At 44.5% G+C, this 19,801-nt stretch overlaps 1 long non-coding RNA gene across 1 annotated transcript in view; it reads right to left on the minus strand.

The window, feature by feature from the left end:
- The window catches only part of LOC112407116 (uncharacterized), a 31,361-nt gene extending 25,958 nt beyond the window's left edge, over window positions 1-5,403 (minus strand). The window contains exons 1-2 of the long non-coding RNA XR_003004681.1: window positions 5,357-5,403; window positions 5,054-5,141 (exon numbers count right to left, since the gene is read on the minus strand). This is a non-coding gene — a long non-coding RNA (uncharacterized LOC112407116). The remainder of the gene's footprint in view (window positions 1-5,053; window positions 5,142-5,356) is intronic.
- Between the last annotated feature and the right edge of the window lie 14,398 nt (window positions 5,404-19,801).

The following is a 19,801-nucleotide window of genomic DNA, read 5'->3' on the forward strand; positions in this document are numbered from 1 at the left end:
GCAAAAACAGGTTATCTGGTCGTTTTTATTACTTTATACGCAATTACAAACCGTCCGCCTTCCAAAGTGAAAAGAACTTCTGGGTAAAGCGTAATAAGCCCGGGATGCGAGGGACGGTTAAAACAGCTGCTTCATGAAACAAAATGAGACCACATCCTTCTCCACATTTAGGTCGCGGTACCAGATTGTGAGGCTGGAAGTTTTGTTTCTGATGCAGAGTAAAGAAGTGAGTAATTCACTTTCGTCCCAGAGTGGCTGCCTTTGTCATTTTAAAATTAAACTGAGTTTGAACCTGCCCTGCAATGTTTTTTCTTATTTTATTTTTTAATTGAGTAGAGTCGATTTACAATGTTGTGTTAGTTTCAGGTGTACAGCAAAGTGGTTCACTTATATATATAAAATATATATATATATTATATATATATTCTTATATATAATATATATTCTTACATATAATATATATTCCTATATATAACATATATCTACTCTTTTTCATACTCTCTTCCATTATAGGTTATTACAAATATTGAATATAGTTCCCTGTGCTATAGTAGGTCCTTGTTGTTTATTTTATGTATAGTGGTTTGTATCTGCTTAATCCCATACTGCTAATTTATCTGTTCCCCCACTTTCCCCTTTGGTAACTCTAAGTTTGTTTTCTATGTCTGTGAGTCTGTTCCTGTTTTGTAAGTAAGTTGCTTTGTATTACTTTTTTAGATTCCACACATAAGTGATATCATATGGCATTTGTCTTTCTCTGACTTACTTCACTTAGTATGATCATCTCTAGGTCCATCCACGTTGCTGCAAATGGCAATATTTCACTCTTTTTTATGGCTGAGAAGCAACCTAAGTGTCCATCCATATACGAATGGATAAAGAAGATGTGGTCTATAGATACAATGGAATATTACTCCTCCATAACGAAGAATGAAGTAACGCCCTGCCTTCTTTAAATGAACTGGGAACACAGATTTTCTAGAAAGGAATGTAAGGGAGAAAGAAACACCCTGCAGACCTCATAGCTGCAGGGCTGCCAGAAGCCAGTTCCTTCAAATGCCGTGACCATAACAGGGTGACCGGATGGGTATCTTTTCCTCAGCAGTGGGGAGCACAGAACACATGGAAACTTTCTGGAGTTACTGGAATTTTTATGTGGCATCACAGCTGTCTGAATGCTGTATGCCTGGCCAACTGGCTACGTTCTATCTTTTATTTTTTCAGATCCTTCCCTTAATTTGTATTTGGACGTTGCAAATGATGTTTCAGAATGACTTTAGAATACTGTTACAGCGCCCATATGTTCCAGCAAAAATTCTATCCTTTATTCGGCCCGGTGCTGAATGCATCCTAAGATGTATGCACACACACACACACACACACACACACACACACACACACACACATATACATAGACATTATGATGGTTAATTTTTAGTGTCTTGATTGAGCCACAGAGTGCCCAGATATTTGGTCAGACATGATTCTGGGTGTGTCTGGGAGGGCGTTTCTTGATGAGATTAACATTTTTTAAAAACCGAAGTACATTTGATTTACCATGTTGTGTTAGTTTTAGGTGTAAAGCGAAGTGATCCAGTTACACATATATATAGGTTCTTTTTCGGATTCTTTTCCATTATGGTTTATTACAAGGTACTGAATATAGTTCCCCAGGCTGTATGCAGTAGGACCTTGTTGGATGAGGTGAACATTTGAATCAGGAGACGGAATAAAGCAGCTTGCCCTTCACCATGTGGGTGGGCCTCATCCAGTTGACTGAAGGCCTGAGTAGAACGTAAGGATCTACTCTCCCACAAAAAGGAAGGAACTTCTCCCTGTCTGTCTTCAAACAGGGACATCTGTCTTTCGCCTTCAGACCCAGAGCGGAGTTGACACTATCAACCCTTCTGAGCCTGCACCTTGCTGACTATAGATCTTGTGGCTTCTCAGTTTCCGTAACTGCATGAACCACTTCCCTACAGCAAATCTCCTTATAGATACATCACTAGGGTCTGCATGTTTATGTTCTCCAAAATCCATATGTTGGAGCCCTAACCCCCAAGGTGATGGTATGAAGAGGTGATGAGGTTAGAAGAGCGGTGCCCCCACGAATGGGATTAGTGTCCTTATAAAAGAGACCCCAGAGAGCTCTCTCACCCCTTCCTCCGTGTGAGGACATAGCAAGAAGATGTCCGTCTAGGAACCAGGAATCAGGCTTTCAGCAGACACCAGATCTGCCAGCAGATCTTGAAATCTCACCCTCCAGAACTGGAAGAATAAGTGTCTGTTGTTCCTAAACCACCCAGTCTGTGGTACTTTGTTATAACAGCCCAAATGGGCTATACATATATGTATCAAATATGCAATAATATATAATATTATATATAATATTATTTTATGTATGTTAATATATATACTTATATATAGACGTATATATAATATATGTTATATATATGCCTTATATATTATCACATATAATATGTCCATCTTAAATCTAATATTGAATATAATATATGTTCTCTGGGGAATATATATATATATATATTCACAGATTCACACACATAGATCTATATGCATATACAGATGCAAACATATATTCATTTCCATTTCCAGCTGATATATTACAACCCCAAAGCATGGGCAGGTTAAGACCCCACGTGGGAGGCTGGAGTCTGTGAACAACGGCAGACGGGCATCTACCAGCCGGTAATTTCTTCTCCCTCCCTCTGTTTGAGGGTCAGTTCCTTCTGTCCACCGGGAAGAGGGCGCCTAAGATGGAGCAGTCAGCCGGGCTCATACCCGGAAGCGGTAACCCTGCCTTGCGCTGTCTCTCCCCGCTTCCCTGCCCCGGCCCCTGTTCCCTCTCTGCCACTTCCTTGGACCAGCACAGCCTTATTGCTTTCTCCCTGCTTTCTGGGGGATCCCACCTAAGACACGGACCCTTGAGCTCAATGAGGCACCGGTATGCACGGTTCATCCCTGAGCTGCACTTCTCATGCCTAGTATTTCTCGAAAATGCTCAGTGGTAATTGGCGAAAGCAGGCACGGTGCTGGGGCAGGACTGATAAAAATGAGAAGCTGCACCCCCTACCTTCACATTGCTCAGAGACCACCGGGCAAACGGGGGATGAGTAGGGAAGTGAGACCAGGGCTATCATGAAATGACAGACAGTGCAAAGAGACCATCTAGGGAGCGTGCCAGGCTCTGTTGGGGGGATGCCAGGGAAGTAGTAGGAAGGGAGGGGGTGAATCTCTGGGGCTGATTCCAAAAGCAGAGGCATGTGTGTCTCAGGGGGAGATGTCTGGGGAGCATTTCTCAGGGCAGAAAGCCGCAGAGGGATGCTGTAAATGAGATTCAGGGCAGGGTAACATCCACGGTGCAGATGTGGCAATGGGTCCTGCAGTGCGGGGGAGAGACACATAGCTGCTGATTCGGGGCCACGGACAGAGACAGAGGTGACACAGGGCGCCGGGAACTTGCAGGCTTCCTGGGCAACTCTCTCATAAGGGACTGATCTTTGGGAACTGAACAAGCCTCTAACGCACCCTGTGTCAGGGTCTTCCCCAAGTTATCTATTCGAACACCCTTAGTCTCCTCAAGAGAGAGGCAAGGAGACTCGGGGTGGCAGGATGTAGCAATGGGAAGCAGAGGAATTGAGTTCAGGCTCCAAACAGCCCAGTCGGGGGCCAAGCAGCAAAGACGGCGGAGCAAAGACCCCGAGGTCACCTCACCTCGCGGACACACCAAAATCACAACCCTGCAGAACAGCCATTGACGAAAAAGACCGGAACCTTCCAGAAAAGATCTTCTACAAACTAAAGACAAAACAGCCAAGTCTGTTTGTCTTCTGCCCTGAATCTGGAAGTGTTCCAGGAGCTTCCTCCCTCCGGGATCAATCGTATGGACCTGGTTTGGGTTGGGTCACCACCTCTATGATCAAAATGCCCCGCAAATGATGGTGACAGCAGAAGACGGTCGTAGAGAAGCTACTCGTGAATCAAAAAGATCCTTTCAACGATGGGGAATTAACCAGGGGGTGGGAAGCCACCCAGGACTGGCTAAGACTAGTTTACTGCGCCTAAAACGAACTTATTCTTTGTGTGAACTGTTGCCGAGCTTCTAAAGAAGATTTGCAGTGATGTGAACGTAACGAATAGACAAAGGAACGAACAAAACAAGCACGGATCCACGAGCCGCTTCAAACGTCGGGAACATTTCCGAATCATTATTACTCTCCGGCATCCCCTTTCCTTTCAATGCTCCTCAAGAACCACTCCCCCCAGAGTTAAGTATTTCCCCAAATTTTATGCGCAATAAGAAAATAGTAATGACTTCGCCGAAGGTCTCTGCATTTCTCAATAACATATTAGTATTCCATTCTGCTTGCTTTATGCATTGATAGCACACTGTCTGGTCTCCTGTACTCTATTCTCTCAACTGTGCATTTCTAAAATGCATTTCTAAAATGCATGAGGACGTCAACTTGCTTCCCTTTTGTGCAGTATTCCATTGTCGATCACTTCACACTCTATACATCTGCTCTCCTGCCAGCAGACACGTGGGTTGCCTGCAGGTTGCGGTATGAGAGGCATTACTCCTGAGAGCACGCTTATACACGGACACACGTGCAAGACATTCTCTAGAGTTTCTACCAACGAGGGGAACTTCTGAGTCACCTTCAGCTTTTCAAGATGGCGCCAAATGGATTTCCAAAGCGATTGTACCAACGTACAGTCCCGGCAGCAAGGGATGGGTCTTGTCACTGCTTGCACACGCATCAAGAGGGTTTTATCCATGGGCAGAGGCTACTAACTGATCCCAAACCAAATTATCCCTCTTCTCAGCTTGGCATCACCTCCCAGCTGGTCTCAGCATTTGATGTGTCTGTGTGGTTGAGCTCTGGCTAAAGGAATGTGACTAGAAGGATGTACACCATGGAAGCCTCCCATGGGTACGCGTGTACGTGTTTTCTCTCTTCCAGCCGTGCGGCACTGAAGCGACGGCAACAAAAGACACCAACAGCAACAAACCAACAAATGAAAGCAGGGGTACCTTGGGAGGCAGGTGTTGCTGATGGCAGAGGACCAGTTTGGCCAGGAACCTGGATCTCTCACTCACCGCCGGGAAGAAATCTTCTCACCTGCAGAGGACGAGTCATTTAAAATAAACAAACTGTGGTTGCGTTAAGTCTACGAAATCCTCCGGGGTCTTTGTCAAGGCAGTTCGCCTTACTCTCAGCAACACAGTCCCCGACGTCTCAACGGGATCAGCCTCCTGCATCTCCAGTGACAGCGCAGCCAGTGTGAGTTTCTCATTTTCAAACGCGATTGGTTGACTTTTCAGCTGTTTACTCACCTGCGTGATTCCGCTTCCGGGAAGCCCGAATCTTCTTGTCTTTTGCTCACCTAGAGAATGTAAAATAACTGTAAGAAAATATGAGAATATGCAGATACGTGTATATAAATAGCTGTAGACTTCTACAGCTACCCTACATAGGGGGCATAGGAGTATGTGTAACAAACATATTTAGAAATGTGGCAATCTGGGACACTTTTCAGGATTTAGCTCTTTCATATCAGGGCTTTTTAGAATATCTAGGGAGCCCCGTGTTCTGAGAGACATATATTTGTGCCCTGATTATGAAGGGCTTTACGCTGGTATACAGAATTTCATGTGGGTATTCATTCATGCCCCTTCGAATCTTAAAATCAAAAAAAAATTCCAAAGATTAAAAACCCATTAGCCTTATTGTAACTACATGTTCCTTGGTGATAGCCAGCCTCTAGACGAACACAGTCCTGCAGAAGTTTCTGCAGTGCTGGAATAACGTTCTACGCTGTGCCATCCAACATGGCGGCTACCCAGCACTTGCTTGAAACATAGCTGGTATGACCAAGGAAGTGAGGTTTTAAGTTGTCTTTTATTTTAAATCATTTACATTTAGTTAGGCAGGGAGGACTACTGGCTACTATGTTGGGCCACTGGAATACGTCTCTAGACCCTTCCCACTCAACGCATGGGCCACCGGGCATCTGTATCGCCTGGGTGCCAGCCACGAATGGATGTTCTCAAGTCTCGCCTCGGACCCACCATGTCAGACTCACACGTGAGCACGTTAAAGTCTGAGAACACCACGTTAGAGCTGTTTCACACAGATATCCCATCTTTCTTCTCCTTCCCGAATCTGTCCCGAACAAAGCACGGTGGTGTCCTCCCATCACCCAATGACAATGACACCACCCACGCCTCCACCTGCAACTCCTTCAAATTCAGCTCGTCAGTGCTCAAGATAATCAAGCTTTTCCTCGTTTTGTTTCTAAAATGGAAGCAAACAGGCTGCACGATTTTTGCACCGTTGTATAGCACCACGTGGTACCTGACATAGAACGGGGAGACGCTTAGTATTGTTTCTATAAGAAAATGACACCCAGTGAATAACTGGTTTAAGCGAGCACCCATATGCTACAGATTTCCAACAGCAAGCACACTGTTAACGAAAACAAACACATCGCGGCGTGGTCCTCTCAGATGAAGCCTTGCCGCGCCTTCTCCCGTGACGGCGTGCATCTGATGCGTAAGGCACAATCACCTCCTATAAAAATTCCACCACCCACCTTATCACGGTTTTCATAGTCACACACGGTTAAACCTGACTGCACCTGACATGGAATTATCCTTCTGCCCAGAAAGGCCTTTAATACGTGATGTTTGATCGCTCTACAGGCCAGGTTGCTTTTACGTCAGTAGCAATTTGGAGGAAAACCATTCAATGGAAGAATAACTGGGAGGCAGGGTGGGCAATTACTCTCAGAATAATCACGGGCAACAATTCTGTAGCACCTACTGCGTGCCGGCATCGGACTAAAAGTCTGACGTGCATTAACACCTTGGATCCAGCATGACCAGCGGATTCAGTACCAGGAGGGAGAAACCCAAGTGTCACAGTGGGTTTGGGGAGAAGTGGCTGGGCTGGGTATTGCTTTGTTGGTAGATTCTCTAAGGTTTACCATTATTCAGATCAGGACAGAAAGAAAGGAATCAATAAGCACCCACTTCCAGATTTTGACTTGAATAATTTTGTATATATACAGTTGACCCTTGAGCAACACAGGTTTGAACGGCGTGGGTCCACTTCTAAGGACGTTTCTTCCACTAAGTATGTACGACAGTACCACACGATCCAAGTTAGCTGAACCCTCGTATATGGAGGCACCATGGACACAGAGTGCTGACTCTAAGTTATACTCGAATTTTTGGTGCTCTGAACCTCCACGTGGTTCAAGGTTCAACTACCGTGGGACCATTCTCAGAAGGGGAAAACTGGAGGGTAAGAAGAGATTTGGAGGATTTTTTTTTTTAGAACCGGGGTGGGGGGGTGGAGAGTGTAAGCCCAAGTTCTCAAATGATTAGAACAAAGCCGTCCTACCCCCGAGCTGCTCTAAATGGTCAGAAGGTGGAAAATACCACAAATAAGGTAATGTGCCCAGGTCGGGTGTTCTCTTTTAGAGAGAGGTCGACCACCATTTTCGTCCTGGATTTCTCCTCTTTGTCAACGGCTGTGAGAATCTTTCATGCATTTCTCAGTGGTTCACCTGTTCCCCATGGAGCCCATCTGTTCTCAGAAGACAAGTTGGGTTCCATGATGCCAGAACTAGCGGCCAAGAAGGGTGGTCCCTGCTGCTCCCCTAAATCTCCACAGAGACAGTGATGTCTGGTCCCAGGCTCTTATCCCAGCAAGTTCATCTCTGGCTTGTCATGATTCAGCTCCAATCAGACACACCTGGGAGCTTCTGGTAGCAGGAGACGTCTAAGTCATGGACAACCCACCATGTTTGATGTATCCACTAGGTGTCATCAGATGGCTACAGGTGTTGGCTGTCCAGTTTGCATGCCCCACGGCCATGCTACCACTGGGGTCCTGCCACCTGCTAGCCAAGCTTCCATTTCTTCCGAACCCAGGCTATTTAGAGAGAATCACAGAGTATATATGTCAACCCCAGTCTCCCATATATCCACCATTGGCACTATGTATAAAATACATCACGAATGAGAACCTACTGTGTAGCACAGGGAACTCTACTCACCTCTGTGTGGTGACTTAAATGGGAAGGGGATCCAAAAAAGATGGGATATAGGTATACGTAGAGCCGATTCACTTTGCTGTACAGCAGAAACTAACACAGTATGGTAAAGCAACTCTACTCCCATAAAAATTAAAAAAAAAAAAAAACAACACGAGAGAGCAAGCCTCATGGAGATTTCCTCTCCAGATGGTTCCAATCTTCCTCATGCCTCACTGGGTTGGCTCATTGCCCGTGGGCATCAGTTCATTCCATTGGGGGTTGGGGGCGGGTCACCCTGGGTACCGTGGAGGCCCAGAGAAGCGATGTATGCCGGCGGGGCGAGTCTAGGGCAGGATCCTGGAAGAGAAGATGGGTTTTTGTGAGCTGAGCATTGCGGGATGGATGTCGGCAGGACACATTCTAACATTTATAGACCATTTCCAAAATGGTAGATCGGGTGAGTCCTCACTCCTATGTGTTTTGTGAAGAGGCTAGACATTAAGAAATGGCTGTAGAATGAAGTGAGTGTTTATGGATGGCAAATGTACAGAGATAGTGGTCCACGTGCATGCCTGCCCAGCTGCCACATCTGGAATATAGGACTGGTGAGGAATACAACCAGAAAAGTGATTGTCAGTTGATGACAGCAGAGGGGGAGGTGATGCTGGGGAAAGAGAAATCCCCCTGATGGATCCTGAAAGGCTTATAGATATTACTATAAATAGGCACATAGACAGTTTTTTTTTCTGAACTCTATATACGCCGCTGGGTATGAAATAGGTATCTAGTGAGAACCTGCTGTATAGCACAGGGAACTCTACTTGGTCCTCTGTGGTGACCTGGATGGGAGGGAAATCCGAAAGGGAGGGGACACGTGTATACATACATACGGTGGGGCCACTTGGCTGTGTAGCAGGAGCTAGCACAACATTGTAAAGCAACTGTACCCCAATGAAAAAATACATATTCAAAAAATAAGTACAGGGCTTCCCTGGTGGCGCAGTGGTTGGGAGTCCGCCTGCCAATGTAGAGGATACGGGTTCGAGCCCTGGTCTGGGAGGATCCCACATGCCACGGAGCAACTAAGCCCGTGTGCCACAACTACTGAGCCTGTGTTCTAGAGCCCGTGAGCCACAACTACTGAGCCCACGCGCCACAACTACTGAAGCCTGCGTGCCTAGAGCCCGTGCTCCACAACAAGAGAAGCTGCCACAATGAGAAGTCCATGCACCGCAATGAAGAGTAGCCCCTGCTCGCCACAACTAGAGAAAGCCCGCGCACAGCAACGAAGACCCAACGCAACCAAAAATAAATAAATAAAAAAAATAAATTTATAAAAAAAAAAAAAAATAAGTACAGAAAAGAAAAAAAAGAGTACCTGGGAAAGGAAACTTAAATGCATATGACTAAACGAAAGAAGCTAATCTGAAAAGACTACCTACTGTGTGATTCCAGCTCTATGACATGATAAAAAAAAAGAGACAAAATATGGAGACAGAAGAAAAGATCAGTGGTTGCCAGGGTCTAGGGGAAAAAGGGAAATGAACAGACAGAGCACAGAAGATTTTTTAGGGCAGTGAAACTACTCTGTATGATGATAAAATGATGGATACATGTCATTATACATTTGCCCAAAGCCACAGAATGTACACCACCAAGAGCAAACCCTAATGTAAACTGCAGACTTGGGGTGATAACGTGTCAATGGGTTCATACATCTATTTTAATTTTACAAATGTACCACTGGGTACATCCATCACATCTATCTATCTATCTATCTATCTATCTATCATCTATCTATCCATCCATCCATCACTTCTATCTATCTATCTATCTATCTATCTATCTATCTATCTATCCACCCATCCATCCATCACTTCTATCTATCTATCTACCTATCTATCTATCCATCCATCCATCACTTCTATCTATCTACCTACCTACCTACCTATCTAACTATCCACCCATCCATCCATCACTTCTATCTATCTATCTATCTACCTATCTATCCATCCATCCATCCATCACTTCTATCTACCTATCTACCTACCTACCTACCTATCTATCCACCTATCCATCACTTCTATCTATCTATCTACCTACCTATCCATCCATCCATCCATCACTTCTATCTATCTATCTATCCATCTACCTACCTACCTATCTATCTATCTAACTATCCATCCATCCATCCATCACATCTATCTATCTATCTATATCTATCTATCTATCTATCTACCTATCTATCTATCCATCGAGAGAGGGAGAGAAGTTATTTTAAGGAATTGGCTCACATGATTCTAAGGCTGGCAAGTCCAAAATCCCCAGGGCAGGCCAGCAGCCTGAAAATTCAGTAAGAGTTGATGTTTCAGTCGTACGTCCAAGTGTCATCAGGGCAGCAAGCTGGAAACTCAGGCAGAATTCCTTCTTCTCTGGGGAACCTCAAATTCTGTTTTCTCTTATGGTCTTCACCTGATTAGATAAGGCCCACCACATTACAGCAGGTCATCTGCTTTACTCAAAGGCTACTGATGCAAATGTTCATTCCAGGTATAAAATATCTTCCCAGAAACATCTAAACCGTTTGACTGGTCACTGTGGCCTGGCCAAGTTGACAGATAAAATTATCCATTGCAGGCTGTATTTAAACAAAGCCACTTAACGCAGGCATGTCTGATGGTCTGACCCAACTCCAGCAGGTGATTTCAGCTCACCAATCTAACGTTCTAATTAAGTCCAGCTGCAGACAGATAAAAGCAAGTCCTTGTTGTTTGGACATTACGAGGGCAGAATCGGCATCTGTTTTCTCCATCTGCCCCCTTCCTTGTCCGCAAGGCCACAGTAGCTGTACTAGCAGGGGAATCAGACTGAATGGGTGAATTGCCTTGGGATTCATTTTATTAACGGCACCACCTTTAGCCACCAGCTTCTCAAACCTCTTCACCTCCCTAAATCTTAACTTCCTTATGTGGAAAATGAGGATTCTATCAGCCCCCACACATAGACGCACTTAGAGCTTCAAATGTTCTGCTTTTAGAACAACGTCTGGGATACTGGAGGACCAGGCTGGATGGCTCACAGACAGGAACGCCAGCACCAGGCTCCATGGAGTTAAGAGAAGCACCCAGAGCCCCTCAGACCTTTGCGTGGAAGCAGCACACTGTCACCCCACTCTGCAGTCTCCGTGACACCAAGGCTTCAGAGTGGACCCTGCCCCAGCATCTCCAGAGGACCCCACCGCATGGTGCTAGCCAGGAGATGTGTACTTCATGGTGAGCCTTTCTAGCTCATCTCTGGGACTCCTGCAATGACGGTGGATGCACCTGGAGGAATCTGGCTCAGGGGACAACCCCAGCTGCGAAGTATCCTGGGACACGGATCAGTCACTTTCAGTCCTCTCTTCTGCAGGTGAGCAAGTAGGAAGGGGTTTCCAGCTTGTAGATGGCAGATGGTGGGACTTCTGGGTCTCCATTATCATGGGAGCCAATTACTCGTAAACAATTCTCTCTCTCTCTGTAGACAGATAGATACACAGATAATAGATATGATAAGTAGATAGATGATAGATACAGACATACATAGATGAATAGATATTGATAGATAATAGACAGAGATAGAGGTTGATAGCTAAATAGATAGATAGATGGATAGCTAGCTAGCTAGATAGGATCCGTAGGATAAGTAGATAGATGATAGATAGATAGGTCAATAGATGATTGACAGAGCATTGGATTAGATAGATAATATTACATAGACTGAGATGGGTAGATAATAGACAGACATACAGACTAGAAAGATAGATGACAGGTGATAGATATAGATATATAGATATGGATAGATATCCGATGGGTTCTGTTTCCCTGCAGAATGCTAAAACAGGTCATCTATACTAGCAGATGGCAAACCATAACCCGTAGATTAATAACCCATCAAATAACCCAGCAGATCGTGCCAGCTGCCTGTTTCTGTGTACGAGCTAAGAGTAAGTATGTACTTTTTAAATGGTTGGGGGAAAAAGTCAAAAGACATGAAAAAAGTCAACATTCTGTGAGACTTGAAAATGACGTGAAGTTCACATCAATAAAGCTTTACTGGAACGCAACCAAGAGCATCCGTTTAGGCACTGCGTGTATCTGTGTACCCGTTGCAAGGCCGAGCCGAGTAGTTGAGATGACGTGTAGGGCCGAGAAAGCCCCCAATGTTTCCTCCCTGGCTCTGTACAGACGACGGGGGTGCCAAGCCGCGCCCTACGTCTCTGAGGAGAAGCCAAGCAAAAACCTTAAGAAACCATTAGCTGTGCAGTCTCTGTGACGTTGCGATGACACCTTATTCTGAAGTCTCCTATGGAAGATTCCGCAGACATCATCTCCCGATGCTTTTCTGAGGGTTTTCCACCTTTGAGGACACCTTGTCTGTAAGGCCCACGCCACCCTTGACAGCCCCAGCTGTCTCCAGCAATGGGTGTGTCCCTAAAGAGATCCCATTTCCCCTCTAACGAGCCCCGCACAGCCCTGCTCCGCACAGCTTTCAAGGCGCTGAGTCATCTCCTTCTGGAAAACTCAGTCCATTATCTTTCCTTCTGCAAAGCAGCCAGGCCATGTCAACTCCCTGCCAAGCTCCCACAAACTGAGATAATCATAATTGCTAAATGGATTACCATAAATACCAGTTTTGCAAGAGCAGAAACCCAACAGCAGCTGTTACCCCGAAGCGCATTCCAGAGGACGGCGTCATGGGTGATTTCATAGTGCATTAGGTGGTGATTTATGTGGAAACAACTCCGAGAAGTGAGCTGAAGGGATGTAGGCAGGCGGGATCATGGAAGCAGTCGTGGCGTTTTGAAGAAAAGAAAAGATCGAGAGCAAGTGTAGTCTCTCTGGCTTTTGGGCTTCTCGGCTCCCAGACGAGGGGAGAAGTACTGAGAAGCATTGGACTCACGTCACCTCTTGATCTTAGCAGGTGGCACATACGTAGTGTCATCTCATGCTAGGATAGGATGGGTTCTCCTCCCAGAATCCCGAGGATGACAGCATCGTCTCCTTGGTAAATGCAGCCCTTGGGAGTGATTCCAGATACGAGAGGGTGAGGGAAGAAAAGAATTATTGGTTCCCTCCAACTCCAACGGGAGATATACTTTTATTTTTCTATTGCATCTTTCCACTCTGGAAGATGCCATTGGGGTCCAAGGAAAGGAACAATTTCGGGTAAGAGCCATCAACACCATACAGACCTGGCAACTGGACACCCTCTCACCAGCAAGGGATGGTCTTGGGCCAGTTTCCAAGGCTGAGAGTGAGCAAACCCAAGCACAGCTGCAGAAGTTGAGTGACTCATGGGAAAAACACATGCGTTTGTGCAAGTATGCACGTGTCTGCCTGCCTCCCCACCACATGCCTTACATGTACTGTGTCTATTGCTTAAGAATACGCAGGACAAAATAAGATAACGTTAGATAACTGAATGCAATTGTCTGACGCCTGTGACTAGCCTCAAGGAGAGTCTGGAGGTCCAAGGAGGGGAGTGGGTGCGGCTATAGATTCAGCAAGATTACCCAGGGGGTGGTAATCGCTCAGGGCAATGGGTATTTGAGGGATACAATATACTCTTCTCCCTGCTTTTGTATATGTTTGCAATTCTCCAAACAAATATACATTTAATCTGACCATCACAAAGATTTTAGAAGGCAGAGTATTTATTTATTTAATTTTTAAACGGTTTGTTGGCGTGTAGTTGATTTACAATGTTCTGTCAGGTTCAGGTGTACCGCAAAGTGGATCACTTATACGCACACATGTACCTTTTCTTTTTCAGAGTCTTTCCCCATAGAGGTCATTACAGAGTACTGAGTGGAGTTCCCTGTGCTCTACAGTAGGTCCTTATTAGTTGTCTATTTGGTAGATAGTACTGTGTATGTGTCAGTCCCAATCTCCCAACTTATCCCTGTCCCTCAGAAGCCAGAATATTTAAAAATGTACTCTTCCCTCAACCCCTTCACCTGCAATGTCTTTATGTCCCTGTCCACCACAATGACAAAGCCGACTGTATTGTAAATTCCCACTCCCTTTGAATCCTTGTGATTGAGAAGCTCACACAAGATTTTTTAAAATAATTGAGTTCTGAGCTTCTTGGCAGCCAAAGGAAAAAGTGATACCTCTTCTGTTCTGTGAATAACCATTGCCCAACAATTCTCCCTGGGAAGAAAAGCTGTTCCAGTCGCATCTCTGAGTCATTAATCCCCAAAATGTTTTCAATAGTTCCCCCACAGGGAACACAGTGACATAACTTGGAAAGGCACTCTGCTATAAATATTTTCATTTTAACACCCAGCGCGTACTAACAAAGTGCCGTGCAGAGGTAGCAATTCTGTGGAGAACTACAACAGCAGTGGTCTAAGAACTCAGCTTTGGGGTGGTCCAGGGTGAGTTGAAAGTAACACCTATGCTATCTACGAGCCATGGTCCTTCAAGCCAACCTCCCCAAACATCGCATCTTTCGGGTGGTTGGCTGACCCAAATGAATGGCATTTTAACGTCGTATCGTCTGGCAAAGGCATGGAAAAATCCACATTTTCTGTGCCTGGGTAAGGGCCGATGCATAAACCCCAATAACTGACCATGGAAACAGGATGGTTATACATCTGTCATGGGGGCTCATGGCAGACCGGGTGGTGAGCGTCCCTCAGTATAGCTGATATCGTCCCTTTAAATGAAAGTTCTCTCCACGTTATGCTAAGCGAAATAAGACAGACAGAGACAAATACTGTATGGTATCACTTATATGTGGAATCTAAAAAATACAACTAGTATTAGTGAATAAAACAGAAACAGAAGCAGACTCACAGATACAGAGAATGAACTAGTGGTTCCCAGTGGGGAGAGGGAAGAGGGGAGGGGCAGGATAGGGGGAGGGGATTAAGAGGTACAAACTATGATGTAGAAAATAAGCTACAGGGATATATCGTACGGCACAGGGAATATACCCACTATTTTACAATAACTATAAATGGAGTATAACCTTGAAAAATGGTGAATGACTACATTGTACAACCTGTAACTTATATAATATTGTACATTAACTACACTTCAACAAAATAATAAAGTTCAATTTTAAAAAGTCCTCAAACATTTGAGCGAAGGAAATGCTTCAAATTCAGACTTAGAATTCAGCCATACCAATATTTCCATCACTCTCCCATAAAACATCTGGATTTGAGCAATGCACTCTCTTTGTGAAGTATCAAGACGTATTTCATGCAAAGATAATTTGAAGCAATGAGAACCGCTGTATAGCACTTCCTTACTTACCTCTACCTGCCATGGAAACAGGGCTCTGGTGCCTGGGCTGCTTCCCACGGTAAAACTGATCCCTTTTGAGTTCTATCTCCTGGGGGCGGGGTGAGAACATTAAGTGAGATGTTTTTAAACTACATCCGGAATAGGTCAGATAGCTTAATAGTAATCAGATAGTAACTGACTATTACATCAACAGTAAAACAAAGAACCAAATTTAGCCATGACCATAAGTGCTGGTCAAAGGTAGCAGGGCACTTACATGGGCTCCCATGGGCTTCTCTAGAAGCCGACTGTATTGTAAATTCCCACTCCCTTTGAATCCTTGTGATTGAGAAGCTCACACGAGTGAAATTCACCTTCTGTCCCCTATCAGAGAGAACTCTTTCACAAACTCAAAAAACTGGGATTCCAGGGACTCTGAACAGTAATAGTAAGGTGGGATAAAATTAAATACCCAGTGGGTATTTATAATGCTGACTGAATTCCTGCAAGATAGTCTACAGAACAGTAACAAAATTGAATATAGTTGTGTACACAAATGAATACAGGTAACCAGGACCCTGGAGCAGGTCAAATGTAAGTGTGATTGCAAATCACACACCTTTAATGAGAAGGGTAGGTGAGGCCACATCTCAGCTCCATCTCCTATGGCTGTGTCCCCCTTCCTCAGGTAAATGGTGACTCCAACAGGTGCTTTTTCACCTGAAGAATGAGAATAATGGCAGAATCATTGAGGGTATTATGTGTGAATGATTTACTGGGGAGATGACAGACAGATAGAAAGATAGACAGACATATAGAAGGATGGATAGAGAGATAGGTAGGTAGACAGACAGACAGACATATAGAAGGATGGATGGATAGATAGGTAGACAGACAGACACAGACATATAGAGGATGGATGGATAGATAGGTAGACAGACAGACAGACAATCAGACATACAGAAGGATGGATGGATAGATACATGGATGGATGGATAGATAAACAGATAGAAGGATGGATGGAGAGAGAGACAGACAAATAGAGGATGGATGGATAGATAGATACATAGACAGATACATGGATGGATGGATGGAAAGATAGATACATCAGATAAATGACAGGTGATAGGTGGAGAGATAGATATGAACAGATGAAAGATTTACAGATTCGACAGATGGTAGATAGATGATAGAACAGATAAATGACTGGTGGATGGACAGATAACAGATACATAGATATGGATAGAGGAAAGATTGATAGATTTGATAGATGACAGTAGATAGATGATTGATAGATAGGAAACACTGGTAGATGATAGATAGCTACAATAATATGTATTACATATTATATGAATTTACGCTGATACCCACACCCATGCAGTTGAATTTCTCATGTAGAGTAACCCAGCAATTAGAGGATAGCCATTTCAAGTGAGTTAAAAATTGCAATTTCTGGGCTTCCCTGGTGGCACGGTGGTTAAGAATCTGCCTGCCAACGCAGGGGACACGGGTTCGAGCCCTGGTCTGGGAAGATCCCACATGCCGCGCAGCAACTAGGCCCGCGAGCCACAACTACTGAGCCCGTGCGCCACAACTACTGAAGCCCGCGTGCCTACAGCCCACGTTCCGCAACAAGAGAAGCCACCGCAATGAGAAGCCCGCACACCGCAACGAAGAGTAGCCCCCGCTTGCCGCAACTAGAGAAAGCCCGCGTGCAGCAATGAAGACCCAACGCAGCCAAAAATAAATCAATCAATGAAAGAAAAATTGCAATTTCTACATGTAAGTGTCATATATCAAATTAAGAAAACTTTATTCTTTAAAAATTCTCGGTTTGCTAGCCCACTCACTTCAGAAAAACTGATGACCTTCCCCATAAATAGTAACAACACCTTTGCAAGGAACCCACAGCCCCTCTGCGAGAGGGTACTTCATTCCACCTCCTTTTGCGTCGCGCTTGCCTAGAGCAGATGACCACGTTCTTCTCATTTGCTCTTCAGGGGAAATGCACTTAGGCTGTTAATAAATGAACTCCAGCTTTCCACACTGAAAGCATCTGGAGGTCCAACGTGTTTGGAAAATTATTTTCAAGGCTGACCTCCCCCACGGCTGACAGCTTTGGCGGAGGCTGTGGTTAGGTGCCAGTCATTGCTCAACTGATACGCCAGATGGATGATGAACGGTGTGCTTTCCACCACGGGGAGAAGCAGTGACCTACATCTAAAGATGGAGCATTTGTTTCCAGTTTCTGCTGGTGACCTGCCTCGATCTCTCAGGCTTTTTAGAGCTTTCTGGTTCCGAGGCAGGGTCCAGGCAGGGCGGGGGTCCGGATAGGCAAGCATTGCCTGGATGGCCAGGATTCGGGAACCCCAGGGGCAACCTCAGGGCTCTACCCCCAGCACGTGTTAGGAAAGGATTTCCCGCTTCATGCTCTGCTGTGGACCTTCGTCCCCCCTCTTCAAACCTGCTGTGTATCTGAAGAAAATGAAAACACTAATTCAAAAAGATCCATGCACCCCCATGTTCACAGCAGCGCTATTTACAGTAGCCAAGATTTGGAAGCAAGCTAAGGGTCCATCGACAGAGGAACGGATAAAGAAGATGTGGTACCTATATACAATGGAATATTACTCAGTCATGAAAAGGAATGAAATCATGCCATTTGCAGCAACATGGATGGACCCAGAGATGATCATACTAGGTGAAATAAGTCAGACACAGAAAGACAAATATTCCATGTTACCACTTACATGTGGAATCTAAAAAGAAAATAAAACAAATGAATGACTATAACAAAACAGAAGCAGACTCACAGATACGGAGAACAAACTAGTGGTTCCCAGTGCAGAGAGAGAATGGGAGGAGGGGCAATAGAGGGGTAGGGGATTAAGAGGTACAAACTACTATGTATACAACAGATAAGCCATGAGGATATATTGTAGAACATGGGGAATACAGCCAATATTCTAAAATAACTACAAACCTTTAAAATAGTGAATGACTGTGCCGTGCACCCAAAATGAATATGATATTGTAAATCAACTATACCTCAATAAAAAAATTAAATAATAAATAAATAAAAGCAAAAAAAAAAATCTAACCTTGACTGGATGGATTTTCAGACAAGGCTGAGTTCTGAAGGTGACAGTCTGCGAAGATTTCTTCTCCAAATCAGGTCACATTCCCCAGTTCTAGAGACAGAGACCTGCTCTCTCTGGAGACACTGATTCAGGCTATGACAGGAAGAAGTCGTTACGATTTTGAGGGGTGATGTTTTTTTAATGACTACTCTGGAAGAGTGGGAATGTGGATGCATCGTGACCACCCGGTGAATGCCATTTCTTTGCTGGAAAGGAAACAAGCAGTGTTTGCTAGAATGAAAACGAACCTTGGGAGTTTTCCCTTTCAGAGTTTATAGATATCTCAGAGAGGTCCCAAGAGGTTAGAGGGACAAACTGGGGCCAGACGCCCAGCCAACGTTTCCCCCATTCATGGTGCCTCTCCAAGAGAAAATGAAGTTACTTTTACAGTGGACGATTCGCCTACATTATCCTGAGCCCTGGCGCATCCATCCTCTTCCATTTCTGTTCCGCTCTGCTCTCTCCTGGAAGGCAAGATGAAAGGGACCTTGGGACAAGCGCATGGGTCCAAAATGTGAGTTGGTCAGAAAAGCCAAACAAATATCAACTCTCCCAGAAAGAAGAGAAAATCTTTCACGGCCACTGAAACACGGCGGTGGAGATGCCTTCAAGATAACTAGCTTCTCCCAAAGTAGTATTACTCCCGTAGTAGTGTTAGTAAACATTCATACTAAAGTAAGAAATATGAACAAGTCCTAAGGGATTCTGACAGAACTTCAGGGGATGAACTGCATTTTCTTTTTTTTTAAATTTTCACATCGGGAACTTCCAGAATCTGTCCAGTTAGCATATTTGGACACACATGCAGCCTCTCCGTATGAATTCAAGATGCTGTGATTAAGCGTCATATGCTTTGCTCTCGTAACTTGACAAAAGACATTACATTACAGAGGATGGAACATTTAATGGAAACAGTGCAGAATCCCTTTTTATTAACTTTCCTATATGTTTTCATATCTCCAGATAATTTTCCCAAAGACACAGGTAATTTTCTTTCTTTCTTTTTTTTTTTTTTAGTAAGAAAGTGTTTCACTTATACCCTTAGGTCTCTCGTAAACTCCTTTGGTGATGAGAAAGAAACTTTCCATCATTAACGAAAAGCATATGCTGAGGTTTAGATGACATCAATCTGATGCCTGTAGAAAGATGGGACATCGGGAGTTCTGTAAAGTTAAAAAAAAAAAAAAAAGAAAGAAAAGAGAAGAAGCCGTACAGCTTACTCAGCACTGCGTTTCACACCAAGGGAAATGCATGGAAGAGGGTAGAAAGCCATCAATGAGAATGTCCTGTCATTCTATCAAGGGACGTGAAGAAATGCTAATA

The sequence above is a fragment of the Neophocaena asiaeorientalis genome, unplaced genomic scaffold (assembly GCF_003031525.2).
Source record: "Neophocaena asiaeorientalis asiaeorientalis breed wild unplaced genomic scaffold, Neophocaena_asiaeorientalis_V1.1 scaffold69, whole genome shotgun sequence".
Taxonomy (NCBI): domain Eukaryota; kingdom Metazoa; phylum Chordata; class Mammalia; order Artiodactyla; family Phocoenidae; genus Neophocaena; species Neophocaena asiaeorientalis.